The sequence below is a fragment of the Meriones unguiculatus genome, chromosome 7 (genome assembly GCF_030254825.1).
Source record: "Meriones unguiculatus strain TT.TT164.6M chromosome 7, Bangor_MerUng_6.1, whole genome shotgun sequence".
NCBI lineage: Eukaryota > Metazoa > Chordata > Mammalia > Rodentia > Muridae > Meriones > Meriones unguiculatus.
In genome coordinates, this window is record NC_083355.1 from 53,284,222 (window position 1) to 53,298,452 (window position 14,231).

The 14,231-nt window shown below is 39.0% G+C and overlaps 1 protein-coding gene across 10 annotated transcripts in view; it reads left to right on the forward strand.

The window, feature by feature from the left end:
- Abi1 (abl interactor 1) overlaps window positions 1-14,231 on the forward strand; it is a 94,367-nt gene that overhangs the window by 37,640 nt on the left and 42,496 nt on the right. The gene's annotated exons all lie outside the window — the stretch shown is intronic.

Below are 14,231 nucleotides of genomic sequence, written 5' to 3' on the forward strand. Positions count from 1 at the left end.
GGAGATTTTACTGTGGTGTGAACATCTATGTCAGTGTGCATGGCATATAAGTCTCTGCTCCCAGTGGATGGTTGGTGCTTTCAAGAGTGGGAAATACAAGGTGCATGTGGTTGTTCTTGCTGTAGAAAAACACAGTTTTAAAAATTAAAAAAAAAATTGTATTAGTTGGGGTTAGAGAGATGCCTTCACGATCAAGAGCACTAGCTGCTCTTCCAGAGGACCCTAGTTCATTTCCTAGTTTCCACATGGCAGCTCTCTAAATCCAGGGAATCCAGTACCCTCACAACAGACATACATACAGCCAGTACACATAAGGTTAAAATAAATCATTTAAAAAATTTACTCCAGGAAAAAAAAAGTAGTAATATACTCGAATACAGTGGTAGCAAGTATTGTAAATATATAAACCAGTAATAAATTATTCTTATTTTTATTTATCAGGTATTGTACATATAAAAGTGTTTCATAACAGTACAGCAGATGTGTTTGCACAGTCACTATTATGAAACATAAGTAATTCATTGTGCTTGGATGCTGAATATATAATCCTAACAGATCTCAGATACATAAGGAGTCTCAGACAGTTGTAATGTAATGATGGTAAAGATAACCTGGAAGTATGAAATCTTTATGTATGTGAGTGTTTTGCCTACAAATACTGGCTATGTACCACATGAGTGCCTCGTGCACAGAAGGTTTAAAGAGGGTGTTCGGTTCCCTAGGACTACAGTTACAGATGGTTCTGAACTTTGGGTTTTTGTTTGTTTGTTTCTGTATTTTTTTTGGGACAGGATTTCTCTGTGTAGCCTTGGCTGTCCTGGATCTTTCATTGTAGACCAGGCTGGCCTCAAACTCAGAGATCCACATGTCTCTGCCTGTTGGGACTAAAGTCATGCACCACCACTGCCCAGCTGGATTCATCTCTCCAGTCCTCTGCCTTAGCCTTTTGAGTGCTGGGTTCAGAAGCTAGTACCACTGAGCTTGCTTTTACTGTTTGTGTGTGTTTGTTTAAAACCTTCCTTTTACATTTGTAGAAAAACAACACAAACCTCAACATTTAAAGTGTTCTGTTGTTTTGACTGTGGATGGAACTTAGACATTGTATATTGTAGTCATGCATTCTACTACTGACCTACACACTCAGCTTCTTGTTAATCTTTGTTTTGAGGTAGCCTATGTTAAGTTGTCCAGGCTGCCCGTAAACTCTCCGTCATCCTGCTTTAGCCTCCTCAGTAGCTGGGATGATACTAAGTCCCACCATGCCATCTTCTTGACTTTTCTTGAGGTAAAATAAATTATATATAATTAAAGCTTTTAATAGTATTTTGAAAAATTTTACATATTCCTTCCTAAGAAGTCATCAGCATAAAGAAAGGAACATATGCTTTTTGTAAACCTTCCCTTTTTCCCATTCCTTGTTCTCAGGCTTTCTGTTATTATAGAATAGTTTACATTTTGTAGAATTCTGTGTGAATGCAGTCATGCACCTATTCCCCACCCCTTTCTTTTTGGTTCAACTTTTTTCATACAGCATATTTAACCTTTGAGATTTACCTATATTGTTTCATCTAAAAGAGTCACTGCCTTTTATTGCTGAGTTGTTTCATTACTAAGCATTTGTGTATCTAGTGTTGGAAATATAAGTTGTTTTCATAATTTTGTCAGTTACATATTAAACTTCCATGAACATTTATATATAGATATTTCTTATAGTCAAATTCTTTTTTAATTTTTAAAAAGTATATTTTTATTTTTTTGTGTGTGGGCATGTATGTGCCTCAGCATATTATGTTTGGAGGTCAGAGATGAATTAGAAGGAGTAGTTCTCTCAATGTGGGTCCTGGGGTGAACTCAGGTTGTGAGGCTTGATAGCAAGCATGTGCCTTTATGTACTTTCAGATTCTCACTGGTCCTGCTTTTGTTTCTTTAGGACAAATATCCATGTGCCGTGATTAGCTTACATGGTAGATGTCTGTTTATAAGAAATTGTTATTGTTTTCAAAAGTGGTTTTGCTGTCCGAGAGATCCTATAAGAAATGAGACCATAGATTGTGTTACTTTTTATGCATCTGTGGAAGGGAACAGGTTTTTGTTGTTGATGTGTTTTTGTTTTTGTTTGTTTGTTTCTTTTAAATCTCTTAATAAGGTAAATTATGCAGGTTTGGTTTTGGTTTTGCATTATTTTAAACCTCCTTGGTCTACAGAATGAGTTCAGGGCAAACCTAAGTAAGTTACCAAGATCCTTTCTCAGAATTTAAAATTTCAAGGGCTGGGGGCATTAGCTAGGGCTGTAGTTCAGTGGGAGAAGGCTTGCCTAACATATTCACGGGTCTGGGTTTGATTTCCTTTACTGAAAAGAAAACAAACAACAAACAAAAAAAAAACCAGTGTATATATTTTAGTGTGTATGTGTTTGGCTTGTGGTGAATTGTTTCCTTGTGTTTTCTCTAATTTTGTTTAAAAAGTCATCATCTCATCTTCAAGTCTCAACTCTGACTGAGAAGATGTCATCTTTGAGAGCTTATGCAGCCGGTCAGTCATCCATTGATGGTCCAAAGTGAGAGTGCAGTCTCCTGTCTACCAGTGTCCCATTAGTCCAGAGTATTTACAGCTTTCAAACCTGAAGACTTCATAAAACACACTATATTTCTTGGTGTAATTGCTCCCATGGTCTTAAGCATTAGTTTTCAGTTGTTGCTGTAACAAATTAATTAGTAGTTGATCACAGCTTACTGTGCTCATAGTTGTGGAGGTCAGAGATCTGCCTTGCGTTTTCATGGGCTGCAGTTAACATGTGGCTGGGTTGCACCCCTTTTGGATGTTCTAGGGCAGAATCTCTTGGCTTGCCCCTTTTCAGCTTCTAGTGGCCTTCTGAAGTGCTCACCCTGATTGCTGCTTCTTCATCTCTGTAGTTTGTTTTTTTTTTTTTTTTGGAAACAGGATCTTTCTTTGTGATATTAGCTACCCTGATATTAGCTAGGAAGCCCATCCTGGTCTTGAACTCACAGCAGTCCTCGTGTCTCAGCCTTCCAAATGCTGAGATTATCCTTCCTCTTATCAGCAATGACCAGTTGAGTCTTTTTCAAACTGTGCTTCTGATCAGTGCTGATCCTTTTGCTCTGAGAGTCACTTAGAAAGGGCCCTGTGGTTTCATTTCGCCTACTCTGATACCACTCTAATCATCTTTGCCTCACAGGCTTCTTCATTATAGCTATAAAATTGTTCACCTGCTTAATACTGAAACGTGAATTTTAAAAAAGATGCTGGCTGGGGCATGGTGTTCTATGACAAAGGCCCAGCACTGGAGAGGCAGAGGCAAGAGAATCTCTATGAAATGAGGCAAGCCTAATGAGTTCCAGGATGGTCAGGGCTTCATAGAGAGACCCTGTTTCAAAACAAAGCAAAAAAGAAGCTGCTTCATGTTTGATGTTTTACAAATGTTTCTGTAAAAGTTCTCACTCTGTAGTCTGTAGTCCATGTGGGCCTTGAAACTGTTGTGGGTTCAGTTTGGTCCTATCCCTTTCTTTGTCTTTTTAGATCTTTGCTTTTTCTCTTTTCTTTCCTTTCCTTTTTTTTTTTCCTTTCCTTTCATTTTCTTCTCTTCTTCTTCCTTCTCCTTTTCCACTTCTTCTTCTGTCCTCTTCTTGCCCCTCCTCCCTCTTTTCTTTTCCTAACACACATTATAAAAATTAATATTATAGCTGCATGTGATGGCACATACCTTTAATCTTAGCAGATCAGGCAGAAAGGAGATCTCTCTTGAGTTCAAGACCAGCCTGCTCTACACAAGAAGCTCAGGGCAGCCAGGACTACACAATGAGACCCTGTCTTTAACAACAACAACAAACACCCAAACAAAAGGAATATTACATAATGAAATTAAAAATGCGAATCTCATTAAAATGTTTAACAGACATGGTATAAGTCAATACTGTGATATTATGTAAAATTGTTAAGATTGGTTATAAACAGAACAAATTACACCTTTGCTGATTCTGACTTTTATATATTGCTGTGTTAAATTTTGGGAAGTAAAGTATGCTTTGGTTATGTCCTGACTACACATGGACTCTGTTGCTGTCATATTGAAGGCTTCAGTTCTGTTCCTGAAACTTTGGAAGTTCCCTTTATCAATTTCACTAAGTGCTCTTATAATGTAAAGACACCAAGGACAAAAGTATTAAACTTGGGAACAGGTCCAAGGAAATTATTCATGGAGCTAGTTTTGCCACTGGAAAAGGCTTGTTTGTTGTAGATGAGGTATATAGAGCAGGTACTGCTCACCACCTTCATACTGCGTCATAAATACCAGGCATAAATACCTGTCTTCTAAAACATCACACTTGCTACCAGTTTTACTAACTGACATCAACTATAATTTGTAAGAGTGCATCATCAACATACAACCAAGGAAGAAGAGAAGGAAAGCCAGTCTTTAAATTTGTTCCCATTAAGAAAAAAGTGTTCTCCTTATCTTTCAAATCCAATAGCTAATTTTGAGTGAAACAAGATTGGAAGGTTAGGTCATCAGTTCTAAATTAAAAAAAAAAAAAAAAATGGTGCCATTTGTGCTCATATATTTAAATTTGTTTTTTAAACATAAATACTAGTATTAGTTATGTCTGAGAAATATTTTCCTAAGTCTTATTTACAAACACGATGAATGGCAAAGATGGAAATGTTAAAATAGGCAGGTAAATATAGCCACAGTTCACTTAAGATGAGATGAAATGTATTTACATAAAACTCTCAACTTTTTAGAAATCCCTACATATTTTGTATGTATACCTCTTGGTCATTGGACCTAAGGCTCAAATAAATGTAATAATCATAATTAAATTCTTATTAGGTCTTTCAGTGACATATCAATGTGATTTAAGTAGAGTAGTACCTACAGATATACATCCTCTTATGGTTTGATGAAAATGCTATTCCTGGTGGCCTTTTTTTTTTTAATTTAACTCAAATGGCACATTATACTTGGTAACACTAATCAAAGAAAAATGCAGAGACCACTCAAATCACACTTATGAATGTTTGACTGAATATTTCCTTTCTGTAGCTGAAGTGTAGAGATTAGATTTGTTTCTATCATGCCTTTTAAACCAAGCTTGGTTAAGGTTAATTGTGGGACAGTCATCTCTCTTTACCAGTTTATATAGTCTGTGCATATGTACAATTCACTATCAGAATGCTGCCCTCCCTGTGGAGCTCAGCACTGCTCAGCTGGTTGAGGTAACACTGTGGACCCAGCGTGGCCATTGCCTTCCTCATTATTGTTCAGTCTTCAAGAATACTAAGGACTCACAGCACAGACAGGGTATTGGACCTGGTACAAGTGGCTCTTGATTTTGCTGTTAGGGCTAAAAAGATTTTCCTGCTTTTTCTCTACTGAAATTCCCCATTTCATAGCTCTAAGGAAAAGTCAGTACTGTGCCTCTTCTCTTTAAGTCTCATTTTTTTTTAAATTTACTGCTCTAGAAGTGGAGTGACCTAGGAAAATGGAGCCAATAAACGAGGTGAACTAAAATCTCATGCCATAGCCAACTTTATTCAGAGCATCAGACAACTTATACCTGATGGTTAAGAGGAGTCATAGGAGTAAAGTGTACAGTCACAAGGACAAGTTGCCCATGGCAAAACATGTTTTTCCATAGAGTCATATATAAACAGATAAAGCCAGTTGTAATGTGTAATCTGAAGTAAACTCACTCTTATCTGCTTCGTCTGGGAGCAGCAGGGAAGCATAATCTAAGAGCAGTTCCCTGTTTTTGAAGAAACTGAGGTTACAAGGCTCTTGTCTTGGATTCTTGGAGGTTTTTTTTCCAAGCACTCAGAAATCTCACATAGACTCTAATCTTGGATCATGTTCTGACACTCTATGTGTCTTTTTAAGTGCCATGGTGGGGATGGAATTGAACCAGTTCTTTAGGTCTGATAGGCTAAGTACTCTATCACCGAGTTGCAACTCCAGTCCTTGGTTTTTCAGATGTGGTCTTCCTGTGTGTCTGAGGGTGCCCTGACATTGCTGCTTCTGCTTCATTCTACCTGAGTGCAGGAGGCAGGCACATGCCATTGCATAGCCTCAGCAGCTTTCCTTCCATTCTCTTCTTCCTTCTCCACTTATCACTCCTTCACCAATCATTCTCCTCTTTACCCCTCTTCCCATCCCCTCCTTTCCCCTCCTCCCCCTTCCGCCAGTCTTCTCCTGCTCTCCCTCCAAGCTCTTCTCATCTTTTTCCTTCTTCCTCTCTTTTATTCTCCCCTCTGCCCTGCCTTTTCCTCTTTTCCCTTCTCCTTTACTCCTGCCTTCTTCCTCACTTCCTTCTGTCCTGTTATTTTATTTTTGAGGCAGAATTTCACTCTGTGCTCAGGCTGGCCTAGAGCTTGGTCTGTAGCCCAAGCTGATCTCACACTTACTGCAGTCAGTGCCAGGGTTACATGGGTGTGTCATCAGACCCTTCTTTTTAATGTTTTATCTTTTTCTGACTTTAATTTGGGCCAAAGTTGTGGTGTATGTAGCTATAGCTACATCATTAGACTTTATTTCACAAATCCCTCCTCCAAATTGGGTTCTATGTGAAGGTTGCTAAATGTCAGTCACTTTTATTTGAGGGATTATAAGCTCTGTTACACCTTTTTCTATCCCTAGTCTTGCTTTCTAGAAGTCTTGTATATAGTACATAATATGTGCTAGGGTATTTTATACATGTGAGTAAATATGAATTAACTTATCTTACAACAGATTCATTACAAAGCTTGCTGTGGTGGTGCACAGATTTAATCCCAACACTCAGGAGGCAGAGGTATATTGATCTCTGAGTTCCAGGTTAGCCAAGGGTGCATAGGAAGCTCCTGTCTCAAAACATGGTCAGACAAGAAAACAAACAGCATCAGTCTCTTTGCAGATGCAGAGGCTACTATTTGTGTGACCATGTTCATTATAATCTCAAAGGAGAAAAAAAAAAGTTGTAAAAAACAACAACAACAAAACAGTCTTATTCCAAGCATTCCAGTAACGTTTTTGTGTACATACTTAGCTCTATTATAAGTAGTTGGTTTAAAAGGCCAAAGGTAAAAGATTTTTTCTTTTATCTATGAATTTGCTGTTTATTTATTTATTTTTGCCTGTTTGATGTATGTATGAAACAATATGGAACAATAAACTGGAATTTTATTTTGCCGAGTTGTTCTAACAGAAAACTGACATCATGTTAACCAAACAAAGTTGCTTTAGAATCGGTTATTACTTGTTGTACTATCCTCCTTTTTCTAGGCTTTTCTTTTTGTTGTAGGGAGACAGTGCTATAGTTTAGAGTATAAACCTGAGGCCTTATACATGGCAGAGAAGCACCGATAGCTGAGCTCACCCACGACCCTCTTTTAAGCTTCTAAAGGCAGTGCTTTGCCTCATCTGTTCCTGCCACAGTCTTGGAGACAACTGAAGTCTCTGAGTATAGAGCCAAGGTTGGTCCAGAACCAAGATTCTCCTTGCTTCTGCACAGATTACAGACATGCTCTATTAATTCTGGATGTTCTAAGTGCTTTTGTAATTAACTTGTCTTTTTGTTTTCTTTCAGTCAACTTTTTGAATATTTATTTTATTTAGTGGCTGGTGTGTGTGTGTGAGAGAGAGAGAGGGGGAGGGAGGGAGGGAGGAAGAGAGCTCTTACAGGGCTTGCCTAACTGTGTTGGTCTTTCTAAGAGGATACTGTGCTGCCCCTCGAGGGCAGTTTCTATCTGGAGATGAGGACACTATATATTTCTGGTGTGTTATCTTTTCTAAATATACCATTCTTCATCTCTTTAGGAAACTTCCTTCAGTTTTACTTTTTGGTTATATCTATTAATTTTTTCTTTTCAAGTTTCAATAATTATCTTTAAAAGAGTTATGTTATTTTACCAATTAGTTTTTATTCTTCATGAAAGCTCTTCCCCCCCCAACAGGGTTTCTCTCTATAGGCATTATTGCCCTGGACTCACTTTGTAGGCCAGGCTGACCTCAAACTCACAGAGATCTGCCTGCTTCTGCCTCCCTGACTGCTGGGATTACAGGCATGGGCCACTGTGCCCGGATTTTACGTTTGAAGTTCTTGTTTTTTTTAATTCCTTTGTTCCTTGTAAAGTTTTTTTTTCCCCCCAGATTCTGTTTCTGCCTTGTTTTATCTCCCTTCATTCCTTATGGAATTTGGTGATCAGTTTTTGTTTGTTTGTTTTGTTTTTAAGAATTTAAAAAATTAGAGACTATAATGCCTAACTAGCTTTGTTGTTATAGTGTTAATATTCTTGTTTTTATTTTTTAAATAAAAAATATTTGAACATTTGTGTGTGTGTGTTTGTCTGCATTTGTGTCTGTTTGTTTGTCTGGCGTGTCTATACACATGCCTTAGCAGTTGTGATCAGAGGAACCTACTGGAATTTGCTCTGATTTGTTACTCTGTAGGTTGCAGGAATTGAACTTAGGTTGTCAGGCTTGATGGCAAAGCCTTTACCTGCTGAGCCATCTGGCCATCTAGCCTTTCAGTATTTTGTTTTTTAACTTTTGCACATGTATATATTATGTGTTGAACATATTCCCTAACTACCTTCCTTTTCTCTTTCTCCCCACCACCCTTTCCCATTGGTCACTTTTCCTAGATAACTTTAATTTCTGTTTATTTATTATTGGGGTGGGGTGGCATGACATGGTGTGTATGCGGAGGTTAGAAGAAACTTTGGTATTGATTTTCTCCTTCTACCTTTACATAGTCTCTTAGTTAGGGTTACTATTGCTGTGATAAAACAACATGAGCAAAAGTAATTTAGGAAGAAAAAAGTTTATTTGGCTTACACTTCCATATCATAGTCCATAACTGAAGGAAATAAGGACAGGAATCCAAACAGGGCAGAAACCTAGAGGCAAGAGCTGATGCAGAGGGCATGGAGGGGTGCTGCTTACTGGCTCTGCCCCGTCTGTCACTAATGAAGAAAATATCCTACAGCTTGCCTATAGGCATTTTCGTACCTCCTCTTAGATAACTATGGCTTTTGACATAAAACTGGCCAGCACACATGGGTTCCACATACATTCAGGTTGTCAGGCTTGCCTAGCGAGCAAGCAGCCTTCCCTGAATCATCTCTCTTCCCCCTTACTTTTACTTTCTAGCCTAGTTGTAACTCAGCCTGGCATGGGACTTGGGATCCTTCTGCCCATTGCTCCCAAGTGTTGCTATTATAGTCATGGGCCACCATGCCTAGTTATTTTATAATAATTCTGACTCAAGTGTTTCATATTATGTGTTTCTATGGAGTCTGATTTTTCAGTTCATATTTTTGTAAGAAATCTATTTTGTTGTATGTGTGTGTGTGTGTGTGTGTGTGCCATTCTGAATCAAGTTAATTTCAGAGTTGATTGGGACCTTGTTTCAGGCCTATTGAACAGAGCTCTGTAACGGAATTTTGGGCATAGGGCCATTTCCAGAGTCTGGTCCAAATAAGCAGTAGACAAAGATTGTCTTTTTCTTTTGCTGAAGGCATTCTCTATGCAGCTTGTCTCAGGCTTTTTCTACCCATCTCTGTTTTCTATTCAGGCCAAAAGGATGTAGATTTTGATTCCTTAGTTGTTTTCAGCAAAAATATATTGTGGCTTTATTTATATGTAAGAGCCTTTCTTTCCTTGAAACCCGTAATTTAGTGGCAATTGTGAGGTTCCTAGGCTTCCTGATAAACATATTGTAGAAAATAAGGACATATCAAATAAGGACACGACTGCTGTGTTTTAATCTTCCTGACAGGGTTGTTGGGTCATCCCCCCCACCTTTCTTTACTGCAAGATTTTAAAAAGAAGCATATGTATTCTTCCCCTCTCACCAAAGTGACAAGGACAAGAAGAACACATCTAAAACAAATTATTTCTTTGTGGTAATTTTACATAACTAATTTTATGTTTTAATTTTAATTTCTTTCTTCACCATTTATTCATTATATATCCTGATTGAAGCTCCTCCCTCAACTACCCCCAGTCCCACCCTCCCTTCCTCTTCCCCTCTTCTCCTCATCCTCTTCCACTAGTCCACCGAAAGGGAGAGTTCTCCACTATTGCCATCTGCCCATAGCTTATCAAGTGTCATCAGGACTGCCTGGATCCTCTTCCTCTGTGGCCTGGCAAGGCTGCATCATCAGGAACGAGTGATCAAAGAGCAGTCAACAGAGTTCATGATAGAGGCAGCCCTGCTCCCCCTCACTCTGAGATCCACATGGAGACTGATAGGCCACATCTGAGCAGGGGGTCTAGGTCCTCTTCATGCATGGTCCTCCCTTGGTGCATCAGACTCTTCAGGACTCCCTGGGCTCAGATCCTTTAGCTTTGTTGGTCTCCTGTGGGGCTCCTGTTCCCTCCATGTCCCTCTTTCCCCACCCCTCTCTTCTTCCATAAGACTCCTGCTCTCTGCCCAAAGTTTGGCTGTGAGTCTCAGCATTTACTTCAATCCCCTTTTGGGTGGATCTTTTCAGAGGACTCTGTGGTAGGCTCCACAATTTCTGTATCCATTCCTCTGTTGAGGGACATGTAGGTTTTTTTTACCAGATTCTGGCTGTTACAAATGAAGCTGCTATGAACATAACTGAGCAAATGTCCTTATTGAATGTTGGAGCATCTTTTGGGTATGTGCCCAGAAGTGGTATAGCTGGATCTTGAGGTAGTACTATTCTCAATTTTCTGAGAAAGCGCAAGATTGATTTCCAAAGTGGTTGTACAAGTTTGCACTCCCACCAACAATGGAGGAGGGTTCTCCTTTCTCCACATCCTCTCCAGCATGTGTTGTCACTTGAGATTTTGATCTTAGACATTCTGATTGGTGTAAGATGGAATCTCAGAGTTGTTTGGATTTGTATTTCCTTGATGGCTAAGGATGTTGAGCATTTCTTTTAAGTGTTTCTCTACCATTCGATACTCCTCTTTTGAGAATTCTCTGCTTAGCTCTGTACCCCATTTTTAATTGGATTATTATTTATTTATTCTGATTTCTTGAGTTCTTTATATGTTCTGGATATTAACCCTTTATCGGATGTAGTGTTGGTGAAAGACTTTTCCCAATCTGCAGGCAGTCATTTTGTTCTGCTGACAGTGTCCTTTGCTTTACAGAAGCTCTTCAGTTTCATGGGGTCCCACTTATTGATTGTTGATCTTAGAGCCTGTGCTGTTGGTATTCTGTTCAAGAAGTTGTCTCCTGTGCCAATGAGTTTGAAGCTCTTCCCCACCCTTTTTCTTCTAACAGGTTTAGTGTGTCTTGTTTTATGTTGAGATCTTTGATCCACTTGGACTTTAATTTTGTGCAGGATGGTAGATATGGGTCTAATTGCATTTTTTTACATGCAGACATCCAGTTAGACCAGCACCATTTGTTGAAGATGCTATCTTTTTTTTCCATTATATGGTCTTGGCTTTGTAAAAAATCAAGGGTCTCTAGGTGTGTGGGTTTATTTTCTGGGTCTTCAATTCGATTCCATTGATCCACCATTCTGTTTCTATGCCAGTACCATGCAGTTTTTATTTCTATTGCTTTGTAGTACAGCTTGAGATCAGGGATAGAGATACCTCGAGACAATCTGTTGTTGTACAGGATTGTTTTAGCAGTTCTGTTTTTTTGTTTTTACATATGAAATTGAGAATTGTTCTTTCAAGTTCTGTAAAGAATTGTGTTGGTGTTTTGGTGGAAATTGCATTGAATCTGTAGATTGCTTTTGGCAGGATGACCATTTTCACTATGTTAATCCTATCTATCCGTGAGTGTGGGAGATCTTTCCATCTTCTGATCTCTTCTTCAATTTCTTTCTTTAGAGACTTGAAGTTGTTTTCAAACAGGTCTTTTACTTGCTTGGTCAGAGTCACCTCAAGGTATTTTATGTTATTTGTGGCTATTTTAAAGGCTTTAGTTTCCTTAATTTCTTTTTTTAGCTCTTTTGTCTTTTGTATACAGGAGGGCTACTGAATTTTTTTGAGTTAATTTTGTATCTACCCACTTTGCTGGAGGTGTTTATCAGCTGGAGTTTTCTGGTTGAATTTTTGGGGTCACTCCTGTATACTAACATATTATCCCCAAATAGAATGTGGAGAAAGGGGAACCCTTCCCAATTGCTGGGGGGAATGTAAACCTGTATAACCACTTTGGAAAGCAATCTGGTGCTTTCTCAGAAAATCAGGAATAGTGCTTCTTCAAGATCCAGCTATACCACTCCTAGGTATATATCCAAAAGGTGCTCAAGTACACAACAAGGACATTTACTCAACTATGGTTGTAGCAGCTTTATTCGTAATAGCCAGAATCTGGAAACAACCCAGATGTCCCTTAATGGAGGAATGGATACAGAAATTGTGGTATTTTTACACAGTGGAGTACTAATCAACAATTAAAAACAGGGAAATCGTGAAATTTGCAGCAAGTGTTGGTAACTAGAAAAGAGCATCCTGAGTGAGGTATCCCAGAAGCAGAAAGACACACATGGTATATACTCACTTATATGTGGATATTAGATATATAGGACAAACATACTAAAATCTGTACACCTAAGGAAGGTGGACAAGAAGAAAGAGGACCCTGGGTAAGATGATCTGTCTACACTCAGATAGGCAAATGGGATGGACATTGGAAGAGGGAGAAAACAGGGAACAGGACAGGAGTCTACCACAGAGGGCCTCTGGAAAACTCTATCCAGCAGGATATCAAAGCAGATGCTGAGTCTCTTAGCCAAACTTTGGGTAGAGTGCAGGGAATCTTATGAAAGAAGGGAGAGATAGAAAGACCTGGAGGGGACTGGAACTCCATAAGGAGAGCAACAGAACCAAAAAATCTGGGCACAGGGGTCTTTTCTGAGACTGATACTCCAACCCAGGACCATTCATGTAGATAATGTAGAACCCCTGCACACATGTAGCCCATGGCAGCTCACTGTCCAAGTGGGTTCCCTAGTAAGTGGAACAGGGACTGTCTCTGACATGAACTCAGTGAACTCTTTGAACACCTGGGTGAGCAGCCTTACCAGACTACAGAGGAAGACAATGCAGTCAGGCCTGATGAGACTTGATAGGCTAGGGTCAGAGGGAAGGAGAGGAGGACCTCCCTATCAGTGGACTGGAGGGGCATGGGAGAAAATGAGGGAGGGGGCTACAGCTGGGATATATAGTGAATAAACTGCAATTAATAAAAAAAAAATAAGAAAGATTGTTGGAGGTAGTTTGTGGCCAAGAAGAGAGAAGTCAGATTGAGTAAGTCAGCTGGATAGGAATTTGAGCCAGAACAGCTGAGTTTAACCAACCAGCTGAGCTCATTAAGAACAAGAAAGGATGAGCTTATTAAGCAGGAAATTTAAAAGGCTGAAAACGTTCTAGGCCTAGGTAAAATTAAACGGAGGCTAGAAGCTTCCAGGATTAGGACTAGGTTAGCAGATGGAGGCAGTGAGCCTCTGAGACAGCATTTGAAACAGAATAAAAGTTCTTTTATACAGAAGTTTGCAGCAAATCAACAAAGCTGTGCCCATGGAAAGGAGAGCTGCAGTGCTTGTCCAGAGCCAGATTATCTTATGCTAATTAATAGCCACCCATTGTCTTCCTCTGTATTTTATACCCAGTAACCATTCTTGTAACTATTAGGCAAATTATTTTGCAGTGTACTAATAGTGTAGCAGCTCTCACAACCCAAAGGCTAAGAAAGTTATTTGATAATTCTGTAACAGATTTCCCACCTTGCTGTAACCAGCCTACTTGATATTTCCCTCAGTGTATTTGAAAAGTGCTTTTATTTCTTACACTCTTTTGTTCTGTAACAGCAAAACCTTCATGAAGATGTTACCATATGGGAATTACATATTATGCATGTATTAGGTTTACCTGAATCTGTGTCCTGGGCCATAGTCGCTCATACTTGGTTCTAGAATAAACTGTCTCTTACTGTCTTGGGTGCTGGAGCAGTTTTTGCTGCTGTTCTTTTAAAGACAGAGTCTGCTTGTAGTCCACAGATGTGTTTTTTATCAACAGATCTATTTACTTGTGAAAAATTTCGTTTGCATACAAATTGTTTGTATGTTTGGATTTGGGTTTTTGTTTTTTGTCTGTTGTAGTCTAGGCTAGCCTCACATTCATAATGTAGCTAAGAATTACATCGAACTTCCAGTCATCTTGCTTCTTTCTAAGTTTGTGTATAGCTACACCCAGCCTTCCACATTTATCCTGGAAAATATTTTTTTTCCTCCACATA